General features: G+C 41.5%; 1 non-coding gene across 1 annotated transcript; it reads left to right on the top strand.

The window, feature by feature from the left end:
• The first annotated feature begins 13789 nt into the window (after positions 1 to 13789).
• TRNAA-AGC (transfer RNA alanine (anticodon AGC)) lies at positions 13790 to 13862 on the top strand. Its single transcript has one exon. It is a non-coding gene; the product is annotated as a tRNA-Ala (tRNA).
• Positions 13863 to 15196: the final 1334 nt, after the last annotated feature.

The following is a 15196-nucleotide window of genomic DNA, read 5'->3' as shown; positions in this document are numbered from 1 at the left end:
TTTACCTGAAAATCGCTCGCCATCCAGAATTCTGTGATTCCATGAGCGTTCAACTTTCTCTCCCATTTTGCTGCTAGTAGAGGTTTTTTCCCCTATACACACACACACACACACACACATGCGCACAGTTCCCTGACTTTCTATGAATAGGAGAAACCGGATCTGCTCTATTTGGGGATCAGACCACAGGAGGAGTTGGCATGTCTGTGCCTTATCTCCTCTGGGCCTCTTTGGTCCCTGAGCCCTGACAAGCGTGACTCAGGCTTTTCGGCGGCGCCGTCCCCGCTGCAGCATCTCTGCCGCAGTCCTCAGTCCTCGGAAGCAATAAGCTCCAGGATCCTAGCCGGCTGTAAGGTACACGGGCCATCAAGCAAACCATTAGCTCCCGGGGAGCCGGCCGCCTCCCTGATAATGTAAATGGACTCATTGTTCGGGTAATTTACTAGGAACCGCAGTAAACCTGACATTTTCTTTTTTTCCTTTTTTTTTTATTGAAATTTAGTTGATTTACAATGTTGTGTTAACTTCTGGTGTACAGCAAAGTGATTCATTTATATAAATATATATATATATTCCTTTTCATATTCTTTTTCATTATAGGCTATTACAAGTTATTGATACAGTTCCCTGTGCTATTCAGTAGGACCTTGTTGATCTGTTTTATGTATTGGAGTTACCACCTGCAAATCCTGAATTGTCAATTTATCCCTCCCTACCCCTCTTCCCTCCTGTAACCATAAGTTTGTTTTCTATGTCTGAGAGCCTGTGTCTGTTTTGTAAATAAATTCATTTGGATCCTTTTTTTTAGATTCCACGTGTAAGTGATATCATATGGTATTTTTCTTTTGCTGTCTGACTTATTTCACTTAGAATGACGATCTCCATGTCCATCCGTGTTGCTGCAAATGGCATTATTTTATTCTTTTTTATGGCTGAGTAGTATTCCATCCCACAATCTCTTCATCCAGTCATCTTCTAATCACTGAGAGAGAGAGCTGGTGGAAATCCTGGAAGCCGAGCTGATTTGTTCATTTTGCTGTTGAGAAAACCCAGAGAAGGGTGTGACTTACTTGCCCCTACCCCGGCTGGCTAGTAGCAGAGTGTGGGTAGGAGCCAAGATGCCTGACTTTGACCTCTTAATGGCTCCTTCCATTATACTGTGATGCCTGCACTCTCCTTGCAGGCGTGGCCAGAGCACAGAGGACAGAAGGACGGAGGGGAGGGAAATTGCCAAAACTGTGCCAGGGCAACGGTCTGGACAGCAGTGTGCCTTTTCAGTGCATTACTATCGGGAGGCAGTAGGTACCAGCGCTGTGGGTGACCTGGTGTCACAGCCAAGCTAAGCTCTGCCCTTTTCTCTGCTTTGTCACTTTGGTCAGTTTCCTTTGTGAGTCTCAATTTCCACACATCTAGAAATTCCTCACAACCCAGAATGATGGCAAAGATTAAATAAAACAATTTGTGTAAATTGTACTTGACACCTAGATGATACATAATTGGTTCCCCTCCTTCTTTCTTTGTAACTTCCTTCTTCTACTTTTTTTTCTGTTTTGAAAGGAAGAAATGATACCACGCTAGTTATATAATTTTTTTTTTTTACTGTGAAAAAGTAGCAAAAATTGCATGGGTATGTATCCTGTATCTGATTGGAGTTTCCCCCAAACCGGTCCTAACATGTAGGACAGACGTTCTATGTGAAAATATAGCACAGGTCTCTATTTTTTTTTCGGATTTTTTGAATTGAGTTATAGTCATTATACAATGTTGTGTCAAATTCCAGTGTAGAGCTCAATTTTTCAGTTATACATGAACATACATACATTCATTGTCACATTTTTTTTCGCTGTGAGCTACCACAAGATCTTGTATATATTTCCCTGTGCTATACACAGCTCTCTATTAAATTAGCATGAGGCTTGCATGAAAATTGTTGCTTACCAGTATCATGAAATATTTATTGAGACTCCATGTAGAGTGCTGTGTGATGTCTCTTACACGGAATTACCATCAACGTCATCAATGTAGTTATTGTAAGAAGTTGTAAACAAGAACCACACAGATAAAGATTGGACACTTTTCCCTGAAATATCCCAAACAGACATGGCCTCTGGCCTCTGTGATCGCCCCGTGTTGCTACTGAGAAATCACAGCATAGGGTTTAGGAAGCCTTTCAGGGCATTTCCATAGTGCAGAGATCAGGCATTTTAAAGTGCGTTGTATGAATATGAATGTCCTTCCCATTACTGCTACTTGAATCATTGACTGGAACTGTAATGACACCTATTAGACATGCCTACTTTTCTCGTTCGTAGAATAAAATGGTTCGTTAGCCAAAAAGAAGGATGCTCAGTATTCACTGATGGGCAGGGTCTTGCTGTGTGCAAGTGGACAAGAGTGTTTTACTAAGATGATCAAAGTGGAATCAGAATGCAGGAGGAACGCAGAACACACAGGAGACAATTCTCCCTGTCCTTGAAGAGTCTGGTGAATTCCTATCCTGCAAAACTAACAGCTCCTCTTGAAAAATGCCAATTACAGCCTCAGGCAGTGGACTGCATATAATATTTTGTTTTGCTCATGTCCTTCCTTTGTGCATCGTGACCCTTTGAGCAAATCTCTACCGTGGACATGATCATTCTGTATTATTGTAATTGTTTGTCTTCCTCATGAAAGGGTCAGGAAATATATTTAACTCAGGAAGTGAAAGCTTCGATTGCAAACCTGCTGTTTCATCAAAGAAGCAGGAGTACTAGGGATATTAAAAGTGGGGGGGGAACCTACTAAAATTTAAATATTACTTTAAAGGATGGGAAGAATGTAAATGTTTTGGGTATGATCGGAACACGAGTTATGGAGGGGGCAGTGGTGAGAGAGAAGGACGAAGGTGTAAACAGGGATCCTATACATGTTGCTAAGAAGTTCGCATTTTATTCCAAAAACAATCGAGACCAAATGATACCGCACGAGCAGGGGGTGACATGTTCGTGTTTTTAGGAGGATGGTTCTGACACTGAGGGGAAGAATAAACTGGGGAGCAGGAGCAAAGTGAAAGGAAGGCGAGCTCATGGAGATCATAAATCTAAGACACGATGAGACCCCCAGTGAGCCAGTGAGAGTAAGAAACACTGAGGTGGAAAAGCATTCTGCACTGACGAGGGAGAGCTTTGTGGCTTTTTTTATGGGGTCTTAGTCTGCTGGAGTTGCCAAAACAAAAGACCAAAGGCTGAGTTTCTTCAACGACAGAAATTTATCTTCTCACGGTTCTAGAGAATGGAAGTCTGAGGTCAGGGTACCAGGAAGGTCAGGTTCTGGTGAGGGCCCCCTTTCTGATTTACAGATGGCCACCTCACATGGCCTTTCTCGCTCTTCTTCTTCTTTTTATAAGGAAAATCAGTCCTATCGAATTAGGATCCCACCCTTCGTTTAAACTCGATAATCTCCAAATACAGTCACATTGGGGGTTGGGACCTCAACATATGGATCTGGGGGAGATACAACTCAATACATAGATGACAAAGAGGAGTAAAGGATGGCGGCTAGGTTTCTGGCCTGGGTACCTAGATGGACAGTGTGCGATTCACTGATGGAACACAAGAGGAACAGTGGCTGCTTTTGATGGGAAGAGCCATGAGTCCAGTCTAGAGCACGCTGAGTGTGACCCACCTGTGGGACACCTTGTGGAGATGTCCGCAGGCAACTCAATGAATGTGTCTGGCTCTTAGCATACAGAGATGGGCTGGAGACACAAGCATAAGCACCGTCATTGAACACAAAAGGTTGAATCCACGTGAGCAAATCAGAAAACCCAAGGAAAATGATTAGAAGAAGCACAGCAGTGAGTCTAGGACAGGACCCTGGGCCACACCAGTGTTTAAGGATTTCTAGATATGAGAGCCCTGGGAGACTGAGGTGAGTAAACCCGCTGGAAGAAATCCAAGAGAGGTGTTGGCTTCGTAGTCAAGTTTGGAAGATGGCCGCAAGATCTGTGCGTTCAAGAGCACCAAATACCCAGACAAGGCAAATGAAATAAAATGCCCTTCAGGTTTAGAAACTACTGGGTCCTTGGGAGCCTGAGCAAATCTTGTTTCCCTTGAGTAATGTGGGCGGAACTGGGTCACAGGGGGTTAAGGAGGCATTGAGAGGTGAGGAGGGGGAGCGATTCAGACATCTGTATATGCTGATCGACATCTGTCCACATGTTAGCCCAATGCGAAAATGGCTCTGTAGTCAGTCATTAATCTACCTGTCAGCTCTTACACTTACCCTCTATTTCACTAGCTTCCCACAAAGACCTTACGAACGACTCTCTCAAACACCAGGCTGAATTCCAGATGCACTGTGTCTACAGCTTTGCTCTAAGCTGCTCAGTCCTGTTCCTCTGTTGATAAAGAAATGTTGACCTGGCATTATATATTTATTTTGCTTGGGGTTTGCTGAGCATGAAATTGTGGGTTGATATTTTCCATCCAGCTTGGGGAAATGTTGGTCCTTAGTTTCTCCAGAAATGGCCTTTCTGGTTCTATTCTTTCTACCTCTCCATCCAGGATTCCAGTTACACATAGACCACGTGATACTGTTCTGCAGGTCCCTGACATGACGTTCATTTTTTTTTCCAATCCTTTTTCTTTTCCTGCTTCAGTTTGGGTAATGTCTGTTGACCTTTCTTTCTTCAAGTTCACGGATTTGTTCTGCTGCAGCGTACAATCTGCTCTTAATCCTATCCAAGGATTTTTTTTTTAATTTTAGACTTTGTATTTTTCAATTCTAAAGCATCCATTTGGGTTTTTATTTTATTTTATTTGCGGGGAGGTAATTAGGCATGTATGCATTTTAATGACGCACTGGGAATTGAACCCAGGACCTCGTGCATGCTAAGCACACACTCTACCACTGAGCTATGCCCTCCCCACCAGTTCTCTTTTTTTAAGTTTCCATTTCTGTCCTGAAAGCACCCATCTCTATCCATGATATCTTTTTTTCCTATAAATTCTTTAACATTTTTAATAGCTGTTTTAATGTTTAAAGTCATTGTCCAGTAATTCTAACAACTGGACTTGCTTCCAGTGACAGCTGTTTTCTTCATGAAAGGACACATTTTTCTGCTTCCTCGTGTGTCTCACTTTTTTTCCTTATACCTCTTTTGTATGTAAGAAAGAATGGAGGCTGTAGCATTATATTTTTCTATTACATTTTTGTTTTATTCACTTCCCAGAGAATGAGAGTCCTTTTCTCTGTCTGCTGGTAAAGCTGAGGGAGAGGGGGTGCTGGCCAGTCCCATTCCTCCTAAAGCTGAATTGAGCAGGAGCTGGGCAATAGCTTTAACTAGACAGAGTCATCTCTGATTAATGCAACCTCCAGCACCTCATTCACAGCCCAGGGGCTGATCTTCGGGGTCTCATCAGCATTTGAACTGAGAGTGGGTTGGGCTTCAGTTTCAAACAGTTTTGGTTGGTCTTTGAATTCAGCTCCAGTAGGTTCCCAGAATGGAAACAAAATTCTGAAAATGTGATCTCTCTCTCTTCTCCATCCCTTGACCACTGTTGCTTTCTCTTCAAAACTCAGCATGGAAGTGGTGGGGATGGGGGGGAAGGGCTTGGGGGATAGTTTTGAACCAAATGATTTGATTTTGCATTCGAGGCTCTTCCAAAGTCCAACACATCCATTGAGCCCTCACTGCTATTCTCCTCATCCACACAAAGCCTCTCCATCTACGGCTGACTTGTCCTCACCTCCATAGACCAGGCATCCACCTCCAAGGATGGAAGCACCTGAAAGTCCCTATTCAGTGGTGAGGGAGTGGCTTTCCTCTGCACACCAGTTCCTCACGCCCTGCTTGCATCCTACTGCTCTTTACTAGTTCCACAGATAACTCTGATTTTTCTTTTGTCTGTTTTTTTTCCCTTTCCTTTCTTGTAGTTACCTCCAGAGTGAAACTCTTTCACATCCTTGTTCATCCTGACTGGAAGCAACCCTCTCTTTGATCTTGAATCGGCTAAAATCATCAGTATGTCATGTAAGAAACTGGGGACACTCCCCATTTTTCAGCATGAGGCTTCCAACAGACATCCAGGTAGAAAAAGTCTTTTTCCGTCATGCCACCAGCCCACAGGAATAATGCATCTTTTCCCGTTTTATGATCTATGTCCTGAGGCACTTACGCATTACCTCACTGCAACTGTTGCTGAAATGCATAACTAAAGCCAGAAATCTGTATTCAGGGACTGGGTCTGAGAAACTGCAGGCTGCGGGAGTGACAGACGAATGCCCACAGTCAGCACATCAGTCGTGCTACCAGGAATGGCTAGTGCGGTGTGGACCAGGGCGGAATGCTCTGGACGACACAGCTCACACAGACTAACACGGGAAGTGGATTTAAACCAGGTCCAGAAGATATGTTACCCTAACTGTGCTTTTGAGAGGGCTTTCCCATTAATTTTGTGTAGAAGGATTGGTAAGGAATCACAGAATCACACTACATATTTTTGATAATTTCCTTTAAGTCTGTATATGCACATTGAATCAATCATGTATATTTCATATCATATTACAGATTATCCTTCTGGCCTACATAGTATTAGATTTTTTTTTAAACTGTATATTTAAGAAAGACACCAGAACAGATCAGATAGACACAAATGACATTGTGATTGTTATCCTGACAGCTGGTTGAAGTGAGCGGCTCTAAATAGGAATTATTCTCAGTTGGTGCAGATAATAATAGATACAGTATAATTATCCTTTTAACCACATGCCAGGTACTGCACTGATTTAATGTAGTATGTTGAATGCCCCTATAATGTCACCAGATTGGTAGGTTTTATCATCATTTTACATTTGAGGAAACTGGCTCGGAGAGGTTAAATAATTCATACAGTTGATGAATATTTATAGAACGTTCACTATTTGCAGGAACTGGGCTGAGTGCTGGGGTTGCATTTCATGAAGAAGACAAGCTGATAACCTAGTGGGATTTTTAACGTCTTTTTCATCTCCTTGTGAGTTTCCTGCTTTATGAGAAATTAAACACAGCAAACAGAGAAGCAAAAATCAAAACGTTAGCAACGTTATTGATAAATTCGATCGTATCTCCCTCCACCTGGTCACTGGCCCTACCGGATGATTATAGGTCTTCCCTCCTTCCTGCAAGGATCTATGGCTCTTACCCAAGGCACAGAGCCATCCAGGATGGGAGTCCCACCAGCCAACCAGCACCGGAAAAGAGAAATTCACAAAGGACTAAGCCACGCCCACCCAGCTGTTCCTCTCAACTCTCCAAACTGAGAAGGGAAAGAGAGGCAGGCATGAGGATTACAGAACAGAAGTAACTGCAGGTGGAAGCATGAGGCTGGAGGGAAGGCTGTGGCCCTGGAACAAAGTCTAGTGTGGGAGATAGACAGTAAACAAAAAAATTATTTGTTCACTTAATTTCTGATTTTGGCTGGCTCTATGAATCAGAAGCGTAGGGTGTGGTAAGAGTGTATATCAGGAAAACTTCCCAAGACTCCCCAAGGAAGTGATATGAATGAGTAGGAGATATCTGAGCAAAAAGGGGGAGAGTGCTCCAGGCAGAAGGGATCTGCACGTGCTAAGGCCCTGGGGCAGGAAGTCACCTGTAGTGCTCGGGGAAGCAAAACGCCAATGGGCGGTCACACAGGGAAAGACGGAAGTTGTCAGAAGAGACTGCTGTGGTCTGAATCATTGGCGTCCTCCCAAAATTCATATTTTGAAATCTCAATCCCCAAAGGTGATGATATGAATAGATGGAAACTTGCGGAGGTGCTTAGATCCTGAGGGTAGAGCTCATATGAGTGGGACGTACGCTCTTATAAGAAAGACTCCCCATTCCCTTCTACCACGTGAAGACACAGCTAGAAGGTACCAGCCTGAGGCAGGCAGAAGGCCCTTACCTCACTATACTAACACCTTGATCTTGGACCTCCCAGCCTCCAGAGCTGTGAGAAATACATTTCTGTCATTCATTAGCCACCCAGTCTGTGACCCTTTGTTACAGCCACTGGGATGGACTCAGGGCTGCAGAGATGGACAGAAGCCCTGCTTCCTTGCAGGCCTTTGTGGAGTGTGGAGGGTTTTGAATTGTACATTAGAGGCCAAGAAAAGTCATGAAAATGTTGTAAGCAGGGACTTGACATCATCAGAGCGCCCACGATGACCTTGCCTCCACCTTCATACTAATGATTTACTATCACCAGAGGAGATTTTTCAAAGAGCTTCCAATTTTCTTTGCAATTCTCTCGTCTTGTACTGTCTAATTCATCCTCAGCAAACACAAATGAGCTGAGGGCTTTGAGGCTATTTTTAGTTTCATGATTAAGTGGTATCCAAAGTGGCAACTAGTGTGTTCTGGGACTTTCAGTGGATTCGTTTTCACTCAGTCGGCTGGCCTTCAACTCACTGTTTCATTTATTCATGTCTTCCTTTTTAAACTTTAATTTAGCAAAGCGCTCTAGATGCCAAAGCTCATTATGCTTCCCGACCTGTGATTTAGCTCGTCCACCTTTGTTGATAACGCGTTCCAATCCATCAACATCACTGTAAATCCCAGGTCTCCGGGCCTGAAACTGTCGCTGCCGGTGCTTCCCTGACTTCACGTGAAAACGCTTCTTCCAGCAGATGTGCCCTCCCTGGGGGAACCGCATTTGTGCGTATTTGATGCCTCTTTTTTCCAAAACGATGCACAGTTGACTCTTTAACACGGGTTTGACCTGCATGGGTTCACTTCTACGTGGTTTTCCTTTTCCCACATTATATTGCATGTAAATACATATATAGAGTACACTGCACATTCTTTTAGCTTACATGTATGTACTAATTATTGTTTCAAAGAACAGATTAGATCTTTAGCTTTTTAAACTTACATAGTTATCAAAGGAATAAAGCCAACTGTAAAATAAGAATCAACAAAATGCAGTAATCCAATCATAAAGGACAGTCAAATGTGCTTACACATATTCAAGAAACCAAAATAATATCTTTTTCAATAGAAAATACTGCATTACTGCGCGATCCACAGTTGGTTGAATCTATGGGTGCACAACCAGGGATACGGAGGGCTGACTTATGCTCAGGTATTCCACTGTGCAGACAGTCGGTGACCCTAACCTCCCCTCCTCCCTGCGTTGATGAAGGGTCAGCTGTAATTCCAAAATGTGGATCGTATCTGAGGGATCCTTCCTAACTTGGATGAACCAATCCAATCATTTAGCCTTCTAGTATTTGTTGAACCTCTTAGAAACTTTAGAAACAACATATCTAGAGACTGTAGGAAATTTGAGGGAAAGGCATATATTGTAGGTCTTGCCTTAATTCTGCTTGTGTTCTAGCTGCTGGGAAAACACACATGCATTAAAGGAGCACCGATAACACAAGGCAGTAGGTGAGGGTTGCTAAATAAATGACAGTAACACGGAGGAGTGTGGGGAGGGAGAACTCCTAGCAAAGGGAATCTTTGGTGTGCAAAAGGACCTGCAGGGATGGGCAGGATTCAACGGGCAGAGAAGGTGGCTAGAGCTTTCTAGTTGGAAACAAGTTCCCAATGAGGGGAAATGGTATGTAAAAAGTGCTCAGAGAAACTGAAGTTTCAGTAGTTGAGGAACAAGCAGGATTTAAATGGTAAGGGGTCATGGGGTCAGATTGTAAAGAACTTTCCATGTCAGAATATGGTTAGATTAATTAGCAAATCATGGCTTTAACTGCACTGTTCTTAGAAGTGGAAGAGATAAGGTCAAATCTCACTTTTTAAAATGGAAAACTTAAAACCCAAGATGGATATCTTATTGAAGTTTTAATCTATATTTTGTATTTTATCTGCTTATAAAAAGCTTCTGAGATGTTTCCAGTTTGCCCAGCTCCTTACTTCCAGTATTATTCAGCCAAGCAGAAAGATAATTTCTAACTAAGCTCCTATTGAATATGGCTGTTGCAAACACTGAAGTTATTTGGTTGGCCTAAAGTTTTCGGTATATTTTATCAATCTTTCATCTTTAAGTAAGCTACAAAATGAGATCTCCTATTAAAGTATTCTCTAGTGAATCTGACTCATGCTGAGCCACATTGCTAATGTGATCTGGCATTACTAGAAGTTTTGCATGGGTTGGTCTAGGTGAAACCACCCACCACGACCATTTCATCCTTTCCCCTGTGAATATGAGCATCCTACAGAATTCAGTTCCTTCTCTGTCTACTCTTGAAGGCTTACTCATCTGCCCTTCCTGTTGAGTCATTCCTCTCTCCTCTGATTTTCTGCAGAATTTATTGTCCGTGGCAGCCTTGTTAGACTCACTAAGTCTTCTGTTTTTGGTTTCTTTGTACTTTACTGAGGAATAATTTACATAAAGTAAAATTCACAAATCCTAAGTGTATCACTTGATAAATTTTGACAAACGTAAAATCATTATTTTGACCAACATAAAGAACATTTACAACACCTCAGTAAGTTCCCTCCCACCCCTTCCCAGTCTAATACTTCCACCACACCAAGGCAATCACTGTTCTAATTCTAATCACCATATATTTATTCTGACTATTCTTAAATCCATATTAAAGATTTGTACATTGCAATGGAATCATACAGCATATGTACTCTTTTGTGTTTGGCTTCTCTCACTCAACATAAAGTTTTTGAGATTCACTCATGTTGTTTTATGTTTCCATACTTTGTTCTTTTTTTATTGCTGCATAGTATTCCGTGGTAGAAATGTGGTATAATTTATTTCCCTACTGATGGTCATTTGGATGTTGCCATTTTTCATCTGGAATATTTTTGTGCAAGTTATTTTGTAGACATACATACCAGATCCCTTGAATAGATATCCTGGTGCAGAATTGCTGGCCCATAAGTCTGCATGTAAAGATATACTTGTAACTTTATTAGAAACTATCAAAGAGTTTTCCAATATGGCTGTACCAGAATGTATTCCCACCAAAAAAAATATATATATATAAGAATTGCAATTGCTCACTATCTTCATTGACTTTTTTGTTGTCAGCCTCTTTAATTTAAGCCATTCTGAAAATGTCAGAGGGATGTCATTGTTGTTTTCATGGACAATTGCCTGATGTTTCATGATGAACACTTGTTCATATACTTATGAAGCCTTCAGATGTCGTTTGGTGAGCATTTCTTCAAGTTTTTTGTCCACTTTTTACTGCATTATTTGTCTTTTGATTTGTAGGAATTCTTTATATATTTGCAGTACAAGTCCTTTATCAAAGGTATAAATTTTAATATATTCTCCCAGTTTGTGGCTTTCCATTAACTTTCTTGGCATTGTCCTTTGGTCAGCAGAATTTTTTTTAGTTTGATGAAGTCCAGTTCATCTTTTTTTTTCATTTATGGTTAGTGCTCTTTGTGTCCTAAGTAATCTTGGCTACCCAGAGACCATGAAAATATTCTTCTAAGTTCTGTTCTAAAAACTTTATAATTCTAACTTTTACTTCTAGGCCTAGGATGCATGTTAAACTAATTTTTAATGTGTAGGGTAAGGTATGGAACAAGGTAATTTGTATGGTTATGAAGTTACAGTGCCATTTATTGAAAATAACTTTATCTCCCCCATTAAATGTCTTATGCCTTTGACAACATTTAACTCATGGTCATAAGTTTTGAAATCTGATAAATAAGTCTACCAGCTGCGTTCCTCTTCTTCAAGACCCTCCTGGATACTCTATGTCCTTTGCATTTAAATATGCATCTTGGAATCAGCTCATCAACTTCCATGAAAACAAAAGCCTGCTGAGATTTTCATTGGAATAGCATGCATCTATAAATCATTTTGATAAGAATTGACACCCTAATATTTTGAGTCTTTCCATCAATGATTATGATATATCTCTTCATTTATTATATATCTTCCTTAAGATCTCTCAACAGTGTTTTGTATTTTTCAGTATAGAGGTCTTGCTTATCTTTTGTTAAATGTATTCCCAGATATTAGGGGAGCGTTTTGATGCTATTGTAAATAGTATTGTTTTTCAAATTTAATTTTTTAGTTTTTTGTTGCTAGGATACAGAAATAGCCATGGATTTTTAGATATTGATCTGTGTACCCCAGCCTTGTTACATTTACTTATTAGTATCAAGCAGTTTGTAGATTCTTTGGATTCCCTAACAGACAGTCATGTCAGCCCTGCAGTGAGGTAGTTTTAGTTTTTCCTTATTGTTTCCCTGGGGAGACTTTTCCGCTGGCTAGGTCTTCCAGTACAATGTTGAGTAGAGTAGCAACAGTGGACCTCATTTCATTTTTCTAGATCTTAGAGGACAAGCATTCAATATTTCACCATTAACATATCAACTACAAGGTTTTTTTTATGGATATGCCTTATCAGATTGAGGAATCTTCTTTCTATTTCTTGTTTGGTAAGAACTTTAACCAGGGATAGCTGTTGAATTTTATCAAACTCTTTTTCTGCGTATATTAACATGATGATATGTCTTCCCCTTTATTCGGGTAATGTGCCAAAATTCACTGACTGATTTACAAATACTAAACCAATTTATATTCTCCTGATGAATCTCATCTGATCATTATGTATTACCCTTTTTTCATATTATTGCTGGATTCGATTTGCTAATAATGGTTGCTAACCTTTTAACTGTATCCATGAATGATGTTGGTCTATAATTTTCTTATAATGTCGTTGTCACATTTTGATACCAGGATTGTGCTGGCCACATTAAACTCGATGAGAAATTTCCCTCTTCCTCTATCCTTTGAAATGATTTGTGTAAGACTGGTAGTATTTCATCATTAAATTGTTTTATAATCTCTCAGTAAAGGCATTTACTATAAAGACAGTATATTTACATTTATGAGAGTAAAGCTTAGACCTTCTCTGCAAAGTTCCTGATTACATGATTTTCTGTAGTAGATATATATTCAGATTTTCTATGTCTTCTTGAGGTTCAATTACAGTTTACATTAAAAGGAAGAGAGGCTAAAACTTACGTCTGTTTGACAACAAAACCATGAGCTGGTTGATCCTCATTTCACCGTGTCCTCCTTCCAAAGGGCCAACTTCCTAGCCTGCAGATCTGGTGGAGCCTACAGAATAGCCACCAGTTCCTTCAGCATCTCCCCGGAAGAGCTGGAAGTAAGTTTCGTTAGTCCAGAGCCTCAGCGATGTGTTTTAGCCCATGAAATGGCATCCTGGCATCGACCATGACTCAGAATCAGTAGATCCACTCGCATTATAAATGTCCTCACTTTCCAGGCTGTACTCCAGGGACTTTTTCTTGTGTTCAGTGAGATTCCTGAGGACTTGACATATCTGTCCTTTCAAGTTACAGAGGCTTGGAGCCACTGTTCTTCCTTGCGTTAGAGAAGTGATGTCTCACACACCATGTGGGACTGCTGACTGGGTGTCCGTCGTGGGCACTTTCTGGAACTGGCAGATCCCAGGGCCATTATCTGACATCACTTTCTCAGATGCTGTCTATATGAAATACATTATTTATTATTATCTCCATCACGGGGTTTTAAATATTTGGAAAGCATCTAGCATACATGCAATAGAGCCTAAACAAACAAAAGCCTGTCTCGTTGCTCCTGATCCTGGGCTGAGTCAGCTGCAATGAATGTTTGTTTTCATTTCTTTGGCTGCCAGAGTTCTGCTTTCTTTATGGGGTAACCTTGAAATTTCTGTTTCTGTTGGGAATAATTTACTGAAGAGAACATTGGAAGGGAACGTGATAAGCAGATTCATAAAGGTTTTTACAATGCAATTTTGAAGGAAAAAGAGAAAGAAAGAAAACAAAAGAGGCTGAGGCTGGGGAGGGTATAGCTCAGTGGTAGAGCATGTGCTTAGCATGCACGAGGTCCTGGGTTCAATCCCCAGTACCTCCATTTTATTTTATTTTTAAAATTTTTTTGTGGGGGGAGGTAGTTAAGTTTACTTATTTATTTTTAGAGGAGGTACTGGGGATTGAACCCAGGACCTTGTGTATGCTAAGCATGCACTTTACCACTTGAGTTACACCCTCCCTGCTCCAATACCTCCATTTTTTTTTAATTTTTAATAAATAAATAAACCTAATTACCCACCCCCATAAAAAACAAAGAGGCCAAGCAGAACCCTGGAACAATTTTCCAACTTGTGGAGAATGAAAATAGATCTGACACATGCACAAAAGGGAATGATGTGGTCAGAGAAGAACCTTCTGGTATGCGTAGGTGTGTTATGATGCAGAATTCTCAAGAGATGAACCAAAGCCACAAACCCAGCGTCTCAGGGTTTGAGAACAGCAGACCTGAGTGTAAGCATGGGGGGCATCCCCCGAGAAGATACCAGGAGAGAAAGGAAGATGTTGTGGACTGTTGCATCCTGAGATCAAGCTTCTCTGCATTTTGGGGTGAGAGTAGAGGGGAGACGAGAGCTAAGGATCCTCGCCTCATCCGAGCAGCAGTCAACCGGGGACCGTGAGCCCTGCTGTCACGGGACTGCTCTTCCGCGGGCACCAGTAAGGAGCCCGCTTATTCTTGCTCTGCTTGCTCTTTGGCTTCTTGGCATCTGACTGCGCTTTTAGCAAAAAGTCTTGACTGCACCCCAGAACCCATTTCCAATTTCCTGCTCTTTTCAGTTAAGCGCTTCTGAGAGTCTCTCAGTTTCTCTCCAGGTCTTTTACCACCTCCCATATCAGCTCCCATTTTTCTGCCTCTTGGCTTCAGACTCTGAATGCTGTCTCACCCGAAGAATCGGCTTTTTGACATACCACCCCACCTTCCATCAGCATCAACAGAAGTACCCCTGGATGTCTGAGCCTTGGTCCAGCCCCAGAAAGAATCACTTAGAGTCATAAGAAGGCCCCCTTCTGGGGTGGGAGTGGGAACGGAAGGCCTATAGACTGAGAGGGTGACTGGAAAAGCCAGAGAACATCGTCAAAAAGCTGGGCAGATATCTTAAGGCTGAAAAGATCCTAGAAGTCTACAGTCAGAATCATCTCTGTGTCTGGGTCTAACTCAGGGATTAGCAAACTTTTTGTGTTCGGGCCAAATTCTAAATATTATAGAGTTTATGGGCCATGTGTTCTCTATGACGTCTCCTCAGCTCTGCCATGGTAGAGTGAAAGGACTCACGGGCAACACATCAATACATGGCCGCGGGTGTGGCTGTGGCTGTGCCTCAATAAAACTTTATTTACAAACACAGCTGTTGGGCCAGACATAGTGTAAATTTATCG

Source organism: Vicugna pacos, chromosome 31, assembly GCF_048564905.1.
Source record: "Vicugna pacos chromosome 31, VicPac4, whole genome shotgun sequence".
Lineage (NCBI taxonomy): Eukaryota > Metazoa > Chordata > Mammalia > Artiodactyla > Camelidae > Vicugna > Vicugna pacos.
The sequence above is the reverse complement of the archived record's forward strand: the minus strand, read 5'-3'. Positions and strand labels throughout refer to the sequence as shown.